The sequence below is a fragment of the Acartia tonsa genome, chromosome 12 (assembly GCF_053477335.1).
Source record: "Acartia tonsa isolate MP-2025a chromosome 12, ASM5347733v1, whole genome shotgun sequence".
NCBI lineage: Eukaryota > Metazoa > Arthropoda > Copepoda > Calanoida > Acartiidae > Acartia > Acartia tonsa.
The window spans coordinates 29,273,652-29,285,539 of record NC_137271.1 but is presented as its reverse complement, the minus strand read 5'-3'; the positions used below and the strand labels follow the sequence as shown (position 1 = coordinate 29,285,539).

The 11,888-nt window shown below is 31.5% G+C and overlaps 9 non-coding genes across 9 annotated transcripts; all 9 read left to right on the top strand.

Annotated features, from left to right (window-relative positions):
• The first annotated feature begins 5,109 nt into the window (after nt 1-5,109).
• Nucleotides 5,110-5,182, top strand: TRNAR-UCG (transfer RNA arginine (anticodon UCG)). The gene has a single exon. It is a non-coding gene; the product is annotated as a tRNA-Arg (tRNA).
• Nucleotides 5,183-5,338: 156 nt separating this feature from the next.
• On the top strand, nt 5,339-5,411 carry TRNAR-UCG (transfer RNA arginine (anticodon UCG)). Its single transcript has one exon. It is a non-coding gene; the product is annotated as a tRNA-Arg (tRNA).
• A 156-nt stretch (nt 5,412-5,567) lies between these two features.
• On the top strand, nt 5,568-5,640 carry TRNAR-UCG (transfer RNA arginine (anticodon UCG)). Its single transcript has one exon. It is a non-coding gene; the product is annotated as a tRNA-Arg (tRNA).
• Nucleotides 5,641-5,800: 160 nt separating this feature from the next.
• TRNAR-UCG (transfer RNA arginine (anticodon UCG)) lies at nt 5,801-5,873 on the top strand. The gene has a single exon. It is a non-coding gene; the product is annotated as a tRNA-Arg (tRNA).
• A 753-nt stretch (nt 5,874-6,626) lies between these two features.
• On the top strand, nt 6,627-6,699 carry TRNAR-UCG (transfer RNA arginine (anticodon UCG)). The gene has a single exon. It is a non-coding gene; the product is annotated as a tRNA-Arg (tRNA).
• Nucleotides 6,700-6,855: 156 nt separating this feature from the next.
• On the top strand, nt 6,856-6,928 carry TRNAR-UCG (transfer RNA arginine (anticodon UCG)). Its single transcript has one exon. It is a non-coding gene; the product is annotated as a tRNA-Arg (tRNA).
• A 160-nt stretch (nt 6,929-7,088) lies between these two features.
• Nucleotides 7,089-7,161, top strand: TRNAR-UCG (transfer RNA arginine (anticodon UCG)). The gene has a single exon. It is a non-coding gene; the product is annotated as a tRNA-Arg (tRNA).
• Nucleotides 7,162-7,317: 156 nt separating this feature from the next.
• TRNAR-UCG (transfer RNA arginine (anticodon UCG)) lies at nt 7,318-7,390 on the top strand. The gene has a single exon. It is a non-coding gene; the product is annotated as a tRNA-Arg (tRNA).
• A 156-nt stretch (nt 7,391-7,546) lies between these two features.
• Nucleotides 7,547-7,619, top strand: TRNAR-UCG (transfer RNA arginine (anticodon UCG)). Its single transcript has one exon. It is a non-coding gene; the product is annotated as a tRNA-Arg (tRNA).
• Nucleotides 7,620-11,888: the final 4,269 nt, after the last annotated feature.

The window sequence follows — 11,888 nt, the reverse complement described above, 5'->3', positions numbered from 1 at the left end:
TCGGTCTGTCTGTCATGCTCCAAAATATAAAAATACGCGATGAAGGTCTCGTGAGTCCCCCCCCCCACTCCCCCTACCAATATAATTGAATAACTATTCATGAATTAAACTCTTTAGATCTCATAGATTTTTTGTGCTTTGCTATTTATGAATGTTGTCATTCTTGTTTAATTAAAAAAATAGCAAAGTAGGACAACGCAAGAAAACCCACTACAATTGTAAAAAGCAACAGTGAAAACTACGGTTCCGTTAAAACGAACATTTGTAAATGCTTTAAAAAAACATCATATTACGTCTTTTTAAAGATAAAGTTTAAATATTATGTGAAAGTTTAGCTAAACACAAGTTTCATCATTAATCAAGAACAAGGACAGGACTAATATAGAGTTTTAAGGATTGACGTCGGGTGAGAAGTTGATTTTTTTTCATAAGATACATAACATAATTGTCAGTAATGGTTCTGTGTCCCACCCCCCACTGTCTGGCAATTTAAGCCCAATTTCAAGGCGGAAAGGCGCTTCTTACGCTATTTATACTTTTTAAAATTGGGGTTATTTTTATTAGGTTTCTGAAGAGCAAAAAAATCCCTTGGCATAAATTTGTTCTATTGAAGATTAAAATATGCCTGTTTTGGGTCAAGGCATATTCCTTTTATGTCGCACATCAGATTTAACAGATGTAGGTAAAACTTTTAACAACTTTAGCTTTAACGTTTGAGTTTGAGGCGAGATGTGAACCCATTACCTCCCTAACCACGAGCAGATACGTTTCAGTCGCGGATTATAATACACAACCTGATTATACATCTATAGTTTTCTATGATTTAACATTAAACTTATGTTTACACAAATTTTGTAAACTGCAGGGCTGGGTGGGGGAAGGACAATTACATATAATTTATTCAACTCTACCTTTCTTTTATATCTTCAGTTTTCATATATTCTAATATATTTTTAGGGTGAAGCTTATCTATTATCCATTACCATAACTATAAATCCCTGGTAAAATGTAATTGCTGAAAAGATCAGATTTGAAAACTTAAATTAGATTCTCAACAACCTTTTAAAATCTTAAGCATAATGTCAACATTAAATTTCAACCATTTTATGCATTAACTTTTTTAAAGAGTAATCTCCGACTACCTCCCCCCCACACACAAAAATAAAATTAATAAATAGTTGGGGTACCTCCAGCTTGGAGCCGAGGCTCATAGCGACTATAGTTAAAGTAACTGTTTTATCACGTTCTCAGCAACTACAAAATTAAATAATTTATTTCTTAATAGCTACAGGTTCAAAAGAAAATAAATTATTTTCTTATTCAAAATGAAACTTTCGTTTATTGTTTAGAACTAAGATAAATGAGGATTTTAAATCTAAAAGATTTATTTCATTTCTTTTTAGTATCTAAGTTACTCTATAATTCAATTTATCGGTCCGTTTGTAACGCTATGGGGGACATGTAATTTTTTGTAATTAGTGAAGATTCATATGATATAAAGGCATCGTTTTGTCCGTCTGTCTGTAAATCATGCTTATTTTTTACGGTTTCGTGATTTTCTAAGGTTTGGCATATTCTCTCTCTCTCTTTTCATTTCCATTAGAACTAAACATCTGCTGTATAACTCAGTTCGTCTGTTTGTACATTCCGTGATTTAATTGTGCTACGCTACTTATGGAAGTTGTCATCCTTTTTTCTCTCTCAGGGAGGAAGTGGACAATGGCACTTAAATTCACCCCCCCCCCAAAGCTTTTTCTACCAATAATCTATAATTTGAAAAATAAAAAATAAAGGAATTGTAATTACTAATCTTTTATTGCAATATTCCTAAATCCCGGTTTTATTTCTAAACCTTTACACAACACTCATTTAAAACAAATTTGTTGAGAGCGAAGCTTTTATATACAAATTATAAACACTCCTAATTGTCTGTCTATATGAAGGGATCTAAAGGGATAATACAATTGCCGATCTTCAATAATGATAAACAAAATGACCCCTCTGTAGAGTAAAATTAATGGTTGAAACGTTTGAACACTGAACTTAATGAATCAACAAATCAAAATTCCCTAAAGTCCCCAGATTTGTTAAGCCAACGAATAAGAAAACTTTATTTTAAAACTGAGACTAGTGTAATGAATAGCCTCTATCTCTATCTCTCTCTCTGGTCTATAATCGTTTTGGACTACACGAAAATCTGTGAATAAAGTTCAATTTTGATACCTATAAAACCACAAAATTTTTCCAGTGGCGTACACATGGTTTTCCTGGGAAGGAAGAGGGGATGATTCGCAGAGCTGCCGATACCTAATATGATTGTCCTTGTTTTATTTAATTTGGCTTGAATAAACCTTTTTCAATGTAATAATTAAATTACTTTTAATCAATTTTACTGTTCAAACTAAAACACTTTTATGTCTCATTCAATTCAAATAGCTTATGAAAAGAGAAAAAAAAACAGTAATTACAAATACATTATTAGGGATTTTATTTTGTGGTTCTACTGAAAATTATTTGAAAAAAAAACATTATTTTAGTTGACTTAACAGAACTTTATTTGATATTTTGTAGCTACTCAATTTAAAACAAACGGCTGCTCCCCTAGAACTTAGTATTTTTAGGTGAATGACGGTGCAGCCTATAAGCACCCAAAAAACGTTAAGAAAGCTACGAAAAAATTGTCGGTTAAGTTAAGAGAAACCCTAACAGAGAAATATATAAAAATCTGAGTACTTATACAGGTGTACCTACTGGATAAAGATCAATAATAATTTATACACAAAAAGAAAACAGAGAAACATGTCATAAAAAGACAAAACTTGATCTCTACCTGACATTTTTCTCTCTAGATATAAAAAATGATAACAAGAAATAAATATTTAGTTCTTCGTTTTATGAAAATGTTTTTTTTTTAGATTTGTAGCTAATCTTTGACTCTTTGAGTAACTTTCAGAGAAATTTGTCATGCGAGGTGTGAGCCTTAGGGGGATGAAAAAGACTAGGTTTAGGAGATCAGGATTTAAAGGGATAAGACAATAGTATATGAATTGATGTACATCCCCAATGATAATTCACCAAATTCTTTTATTTTGTTTGGGTAAACGTCCTTGTTTATTATATTATTTACAGTAATATATATCATTATATATTGGTAATTTGTAACTAAACTTTTGTAATTTCCTCAAAAGTAAGATTTTTTTTATTTTCCAGCATCGACCGACAAAAGAGATTAGCATTTTTAAATATTGCATCTTTCATTGGTATTTATATCATTGCATTGTTTTGAAACAATAATAATTTTGTAATTATATAAGTTGAGTGTGTGGCCTAATGGATAAGGACTTCGGATCTGGGGATTGCAAGTTCGAGTCCTGCCACGCTCGTATTTCATTATCCCATTTATTTAATTCATTTCTTTACAGTACAGTGCAATCATATATTTTTTTCAAAGTTGTATTCAATTTGTGTTAGGTTTGGTGATAGTCGTTAATAGTTATTTCTCGTATCGTATTATAAACGGCTTTCCGCGGATATAGAATGTACAATTATAAAATTAAAACTAGTTTTTTTAGCCCCGTGGTGCCGAAGGCACCGGCTAAAAAAACTAGTTTTAATCTTATGATTGTACATTTCTAAATTCGTAGAAAACTGGATATAATACGATGCTAGACATAGTTTTTTCGTATGGATGAGAACCGGTTCCTATCCACCGGATTCGAATGAATACGAGAAAAAATATTACGACTTTATTTGATATTTATATAATTGCTCTTAATGACATATTAATACATCTTTGTGTTAATAAGGGTGTGTGACTTCTGATCTGGGGATTGCAGGTTCGAGTCCTGCCATGCTCGAAGTAAATTTTCCCATTTATTTCCCAATTTCCAGGCTATCTAAGATTTTACTTTTTAATGTTAGGGTGGTTAATTATTGCAGCGGCTGAAAAGTGAAGAGAATAGTGATTTATTATCCACGAGCAGCTGTGCCCCTGCTTTTAATGGGGTAAGAAGTAGAGAGAAAAATAGCCCAAAACCATCACACGGCTTCCTGGGATCTGTGTGTAGTTTTTCTTAAAAGGAGAACTCAAACAGTTTAGTAGTTTAAGCTTTAGACAAAAAACTCATTACTTCTTTTTAACAGGCTATTTGAAATAAATAGGATACTGTTAGCTATCTTCCCTTCTTATGAAGAAAGTTTGAAGATTAACCATTTTTTTCATTTCCTATTTCTAGCTAATGTTACAACACACACTTCTAGAATTAATTCTGATCAGGTTTCTTGATACATTTTATTATATAAAAAAGTAGCTGGATGTTTGTAGGTGCATTTTCGGAAACAGCTTGTAAAAATTGTGTACGGAGGAATAAAAGTATCCCAGACCTGCAATGACTTACCTTACAATGCCTTACTACAATAAATCTAGATACAAAGGAAATTATAGTATTTCTATGAATTCTACCTATCTGCTTTACGTAAATTAAGTAAAAAAATGAGGATGATAATATTCATTTTAAGAAGCTAAGCACAAAACTATCATAAACGAACAGGCAACCATAAAAAGTCAGTTATATGCCAGATGTTTAGTTGACTTAAAAAAGAAAAACAAAGAGAGAAAATATGCGTAAAATGTAAAATAATAACAACAACAAACATAAAACATTTACTGTTTACAGAACAAAATAATCATTTATCTCTTTTGAAGCATGACCTACAGACCGACGGAATCATATACTGATATAATTCACCCAATAGTGTTACAAGAGTAGCCTAGCTATTAAAAATTTCTAAAGACTAAAATTTTGACGGTATTATTATTTTCTGAAGTTGTTCTTTATTTGTGTTAAGTTTGGTGATACCTGTTAGAAAATATTGCGACTGTCATTGACAATTTTATTATTGGTTTTAAACAAACTAATTCCACAATATATTAACAAGGGCGTGTGGCCTAAATAATTTTTCCATTTATTTTATTCATTTAAGTAATGATACATTTTCAAAACTTATTTGTGGTAGAGGTTTGGTAAAAGTTCATTTTAAAATATTGCAACTTTTATTGATAATTTTAATTTTGTTTCTATACAAGCTAATTCCATAATACAATATCAAGGGCGTGTGGCCTAATGGATAAGGCACCAGACTTCGGATCTGGGGATTGCAGGTTCGAGTCCTGCCACGCTCGAAGTTAATTTTCCATTTATTTTATTCATTTATGTAATGATACATTTTCAAAACTTATTTGTGTTAGGTTTGGTAAAAATTCATTTTAAAATATTGCAACTTTCATTGATAATTTTATTTTGTTTCTATACAAGCTAATTCCACAATATAATACCAAGGGCGTGTGGCCTAATGGATAAGGCACCAGACTTCGGATCTGGGGATTGCAGGTTCGAGTCCTGCCACGCTCGAAGTTAATTTTCCATTTATTTTATTCATTTATGTAATGATACATTTTCAAAACTTATTTGTGTTAGGTTTGGTAAAAATTCATTTTAAAATATTGCAACTTTCATTGATAATTTTATTTTGTTTCTATACAAGCTAATTCCTCAATATAATACCAAGGGCGTGTGGCCTAATGGATAAGGCACCAGACTTCGGATCTGGGGATTGCAGGTTCGAGTCCTGTCACGCTCGAAGTTAATTTTTCCATTTATTTTATTCATTTAAGTAATGATACATTTTCAAAACTTATTTGTGGTAGAGGTTTGGTAAAAGTTCATTTTAAAATATTGCAACTTTTATTGATAATTTTAATTTTGTTTCTATACAAGCTAATTCCATAATACAATATCAAGGGCGTGTGGCCTAATGGATAAGGCACCAGACTTCGGATCTGGGGATTGCAGGTTCGAGTCCTGCCACGCTCGAAGTTAATTTTCCATTTATTTTATTCATTTATGTAATGATACATTTTCAAAACTTATTTGTGTTAGGAATAAAGGTACTAAGAAAGAGAGGGAATGTCTGATTGAGCCAATAGGAGAATAGCATCGGAATTTACATTGGATCTCATTGGTTGAAATTGTGTACACATTTTGCTATGAAGGCATGTTTTTTTTCATTTCATACATACATAAAAGTCAGCTGTAAATAGTATATTTTCTTAGTAGAAAGCTTTGCGGAATCAGAATTAATTGCCCAAAAATTTCGTTTAAATTTGAAAGCTTAGTAACGAGGTGGATTCTTAAAAAAATAAGTTAGGCTGGCTACTCGCTGGTGAGGCAAAATTATTTTTGTGAAAAATCATCCAAAATCGAATAAAAAAATTTACAAAAATTAAATAAAATCTTAATGGGTTATTAACATATGATTTTGTTTAATTTTTGTAGATTTTTAATGTGCTTTTGGATGATTTTTCACAAAAATAATTTTGCCTCACTATCGAGTAGCGAGTCTATAATTTCTTAAGAATCCACATCAGCTTGAGTCGAAAGTAAACAATACTTTTGTCTGCTAGAAATGTTCCTTCTTAGATTTGACGAAAAAACGGTTCAGAATATGCTTCTATTCTTCTATTTCTATTGTGTTAGGTTTGGTAAAAATTCATTTTAAAATATTGCAACTTTCATTGATAATTTTATTTTGTTTCTATACAAGCTAATTCCACAATATAATACCAAGGGTGTGTGGCCTAATGGATAAGGCACCAGACTTCGGATCTGGGGATTGCAGGTTCGAGTCCTGCCACGCTCGAAGTTAATTTTCCATTTATTTTATTCATTTATGTAATGATACATTTTCAAAACTTATTTGTGTTAGGTTTGGTAAAAATTCATTTTAAAATATTGCAACTTTCATTGATAATTTTATTTTGTTTCTATACAAGCTAATTCCTCAATATAATACCAAGGGCGTGTGGCCTAATGGATAAGGCACTAGACTTCGGATCTGGGGATTGCAGGTTCGAGTCCTGTCACGCTCGAAGTTAATTTTTCCATTTATTTTATTCATTTAAGTAATGATACATTTTCAAAACTTATTTGTGGTAGAGGTTTGGTAAAAGTTCATTTTAAAATATTGCAACTTTTATTGATAATTTTAATTTTGTTTCTATACAAGCTAATTCCACAATATAATACCAAGGGCGTGTGGCCTAATGGATAAGGCACCAGACTTCGGATCTGGGGATTGCAGGTTCGAGTCCTGCCACGCTCGAAGTTAATTTTCCATTTATTTTATTCATTTATGTAATGATACATTTTCAAAACTTATTTGTGTTAGGTTTGGTAAAAATTCATTTTAAAATATTGCAACTTTCATTGATAATTTTATTTTGTTTCTATACAAGCTAATTCCACAATATAATACCAAGGGCGTGTGGCCTAATGGATAAGGCACCAGACTTCGGATCTGGGGATTGCAGGTTCGAGTCCTGCCACGCTCGTAGTTAATTTTCCATTTATTTTATTCATTTATGTAATGATACATTTTCAAAACTTATTTGTGTTAGGTTTGGTAAAAATTCATTTTAAAATATTGCAACTTTCATTGATAATTTTATTTTGTTTCTATACAAGCTAATTCCTCAATATAATACCAAGGGCGTGTGGCCTAATGGATAAGGCACCAGACTTCGGATCTGGGGATTGCAGGTTCGAGTCCTGTCACGCTCGAAGTTAATTTTTCCATTTATTTTATTCATTTAAGTAATGATACATTTTCAAAACTTATTTGTGGTAGAGGTTTGGTAAAAGTTCATTTTAAAATATTGCAACTTTTATTGATAATTTTAATTTTGTTTCTATACAAGCTAATTCCATAATACAATACCTGCCACGCTCGAAATTTATTTTCCTATTTGTAAGTTTTTGTTTGAGATCTTTTCCGAGATACTTAATTTAACTCTAAAACGTTTGATAGAATAAAATATGTTTTCTTTAATTTTACATTGAACAATTTAGGCGTTTTGTTGTTATTTTAATAGTTAGATGGTTTGAATTATTAATAAGACACTTTGTTAATGTTCAATTTGAAATAAAATTTAAAATATTTCCTTTTTACTGTATGTAGTAAAGCGAATAATCTCTACATTAATGTTGTGACGTCTTTCTGTTGTTAGCTCTGATTATAAATACAGGCATTTTAGAATAGTCCAATCTACTTCAAACTTGTAAAATAGAAAACGCATTAGAATAAGAACACCTTAGATGTTTAATTTATAAAACCTTACATAAATACAAAATTCCTTCTATTTTAAATGAAAAGTAAATTTGTGGGGTGAGGGATACCTACCTCCAACCCTTTTAAAGGTTTTTTATCTGTAGCAAAGGATATCGCTAACCGCTGAACCAATATAGTTCTCCTTTACATTGAAGCTTCTTGTAGGAGAAGGTCTTTAACTATTTTGGGGAGGGTATCTCCATCCTACCAAAATATTTGATTATTTTTGTAAATTTTTTTTTTTAAAACTTACTTTGAAACTGTGTTTTACATTATTGAAAACTGTATTGTAGCTGTTGGACTGTAGTTACAGGACAGACGAACATGCACTAATTATATTGTAAAACATATTATCACTTGGATTTAAACTAGATTTTCATGTTCCCTAAGAAAGTGAAACTTGTTGCGGGCTAAAAACACCCCCTTTACCCCATCACATTCCCTCTTACTGGATGAACTAACTGACCAATAAATGAGTTCCAAGCTAAATTGACAAAAAATTTTCTCCTGTCATAATATCCACGTATATTCTACATCCATTATTTTTGCTGTCCTATTATAAAAATGTCGTGTAGATATAGATAACAATTGGGATAACACTATTACTTAATATTATTCATTTATTCTATTATTATAATACCTTTCCTTACACATATATGTATAAAAGAGAGAGATAGATTTAAGGGATTAGGCTTCTAAAGAAAGTTCATTTTTAACAATAATTCTATGGTAAAACATGGATGACACCATTCATAAAAGTAAAGTATAAAAATTTTGGATGTAAAAATACTGGTGTTACATGTATTTTTGGCAGAGTTTTTTACATTTTGACAAAAAAACATCCAGCTGTATTTCTGCCGGTCATAGAAACGCCATTTACCCAAATAAGACAGACAGACAAATAAATATTAACACTTATAGAGTGACAGCACTTAAAGAAACACAATTTGTTAATAAGAACATACTTACATTTTAAGACTCGATCATAGAGATGCTTCACTTCTTTCTAGGAATATAAAGATGATAGAATAGATAATCATATGATGTAAAAGTTGGTATATAAGAAATGCCTAAAATTATTCAGTGCTAACCGTTACGGACGTACGGACCAACTCTATATCTCAGATTTTGATAAAACAGAACCTATTGGCAAAATGTTAAATGAAAATGTTATTTTCGCATCGTATTACAGACAGCTTTCCACTGATATTAAATAAAAATTATAAGATTAATACAAGTTTTGTTGACCCCGAGGAACCAAAGGTCCGGGCTAACAGAACAGGTATTAATTTCATGATTTTAATTCGTGGAAAATTGTCTATATTGCGGTGCTGTACATGATTTTTCAGTATGACTGAAAACTTGTTCTAGAATACTATAATGTTGATTCTATGCATCTAAATATCTATTTGTGCATTTTTTTTTATATATTCCTTTTCCCTATAATTCTGTGAATATTTCTACAATACTCTTATTTGTATTTATTCTTAGGTCAATTTGTTGGAGAATATATTATTTATCCCCCCCCCCCCCCCACCCGGGAGGGAAAAGTATTAAAAAAAACAATAAGTAGAACAGAGAAGATAAAATTACGTAAGACGCTAAATTAAAAGAAAAATTTCAGTGCTTTCCACTAAAAAGCATGTCGAATACTGAAGCCCCATTCCTTCTTAATCTTATTTTTATATAATTTAAGAGGGGGAAGGGGCTATTATGTCTAAAAATTGTGGTTGGCTCTATCCTACTGAGAACTTTACATAACCCTGTTTGGCTACCAAGTACCCAATATAACCTGACTTAACCTGACTTAATGTAATAAAAAAAACAAATACTCACTACTTATTATTAATTAATTTGAAAAAGAGGGTATTTTTTTAGCATATTTCGTAGAGTTTGAAGCTAGCTTCCAGTCATAGTTCGCGTTCCGTTATAAATTAGTTCAGTTTGACATAATAAGAGAATATTGCTGTAAGCTTGCATCCAACTTTACGGAATTACGAGAAAAAAATATTTACTTCAATTCATTTTTAGAAAATTGGGGAAGGGATTATCTATTATTATTATCTCAGGGAAAAAGGAACATTAAATAATTTATTTTTAAAGTAAATATTCAAAAGTACGACTGAAAAAAGGTTGACCTCAAAAAAGGTTGACTGGAAATTTCTATCGGTCGACTGTTTAGCTTTTGTGAACTGGGCTTAACTATATCCATATATCCTATAATATATCTATCTATATATAGGTCAATTTACTACCTACTATGAATAAGAGGACATTAGGCGAAGTCGATTTTTACCTTTGATCATTTTCCAACGTAATATATATTTACAATTACAATCTTTCAAAAGATGTAGAATATACGTGTATAATATATTATGACAGGAGAAAAATTGTCATCTATTTAGCCCGCTGACATGGAACTTATTTATTGGTCAGTTCGTGCATCCAGTATGAGGGAAGGGGATAGGGTAAAGGGGTGGAAAGGGGGAATCGTTAATTTAGCAGCTGCGTGTTTCACTTTATAAGAGAACAAGTAAATCGAAGTAATATATATACATACATTAATCATCCGTTAGGTCTATCTATAATACAAAGTAGAACGATGTCTGTCTGTCTGTCTGTCTGTCCGACTGACCGTCTGTCCGTCTGTCTGTCCGTCTGAAGCGTAAGATCTCAGTAACCGCTGAACCGATTGGGCTCTACTTTTCAGTGATTATACCTACTGGTCCTGTGATGGTTTTAAGCTATTTTCTTGGGGGGTGGGACACCCCCAACCCCCCCAAAAAGTGAAAAATCTCCCCCCCCAAAAAAATTTTTTTTTACTTTTTAAAACTAAAATTAAAATAGTGGGGTCGACTACCCCCCCCCCCCCCAAAAAAAAAAAAAATTGCCCCCCCCCCAAATTTTTTTTTTAAATTTTTCTTTTAAATCTAAAATACGAAAAATTGGTTTGATTAAACCTCTTGGGGCAAAGCTCCTAGAGGCTAGGGGCGAAGCCGCTAGTTGAAATAAAAAGTAGTTAAAACTGAAAAACGACGTAGTCATGTAGTAATTCTTTTGAATAAAAGCAAAAATACGTAAGATCCATTATTTTGAAGAATGTAAGCTATAGATGAACAGATAGATATAAAAGAACTGTTAGTGGACTCTTAATCAGGAAGGGAGGGGACATTCAGGTATTTATTACACTAGTCCCAAAGATTTGCAATAACGTTTTCTTTTCGTTGTTTCAACAACTTTGGGGCCTTTTAATGGATTTCGATTGGTTGGTTTATTTATTAAGTTCAGTGTTCAAACGTTTCAACCGCTTATTGATATCCCTAGAAGGGTTAATTTCGTGTTGTATCATTAGGGATGTACATCAATCTAAGGGCTATTGTCTTATCCCTTTAGGCCCCTGACATTAAATGTATGCACAAATGCTTGTTGAGTAATATATAAACAATCGAACAAACAGACTGTCAATAAAAAACAAATAAGAGGCATATAAATTAATTGAATCTGACAACAACTGAACAAATTTTAAGAAAATCAAAGAAATAGTTATGGAGTAGGTTTGCTGTAATAAAAGTGTTGTCCAAACAATAATTTATATTCAGACCATTATCTTGTACGGAGGCTTACACCATAAACCCATAATACACAGGGTGACAGGGAACATAGAGCTGTTTATTAAATTAGTCCCCAAAGTTTTATAATAACGTTTTCTTATTCTTTGGCTA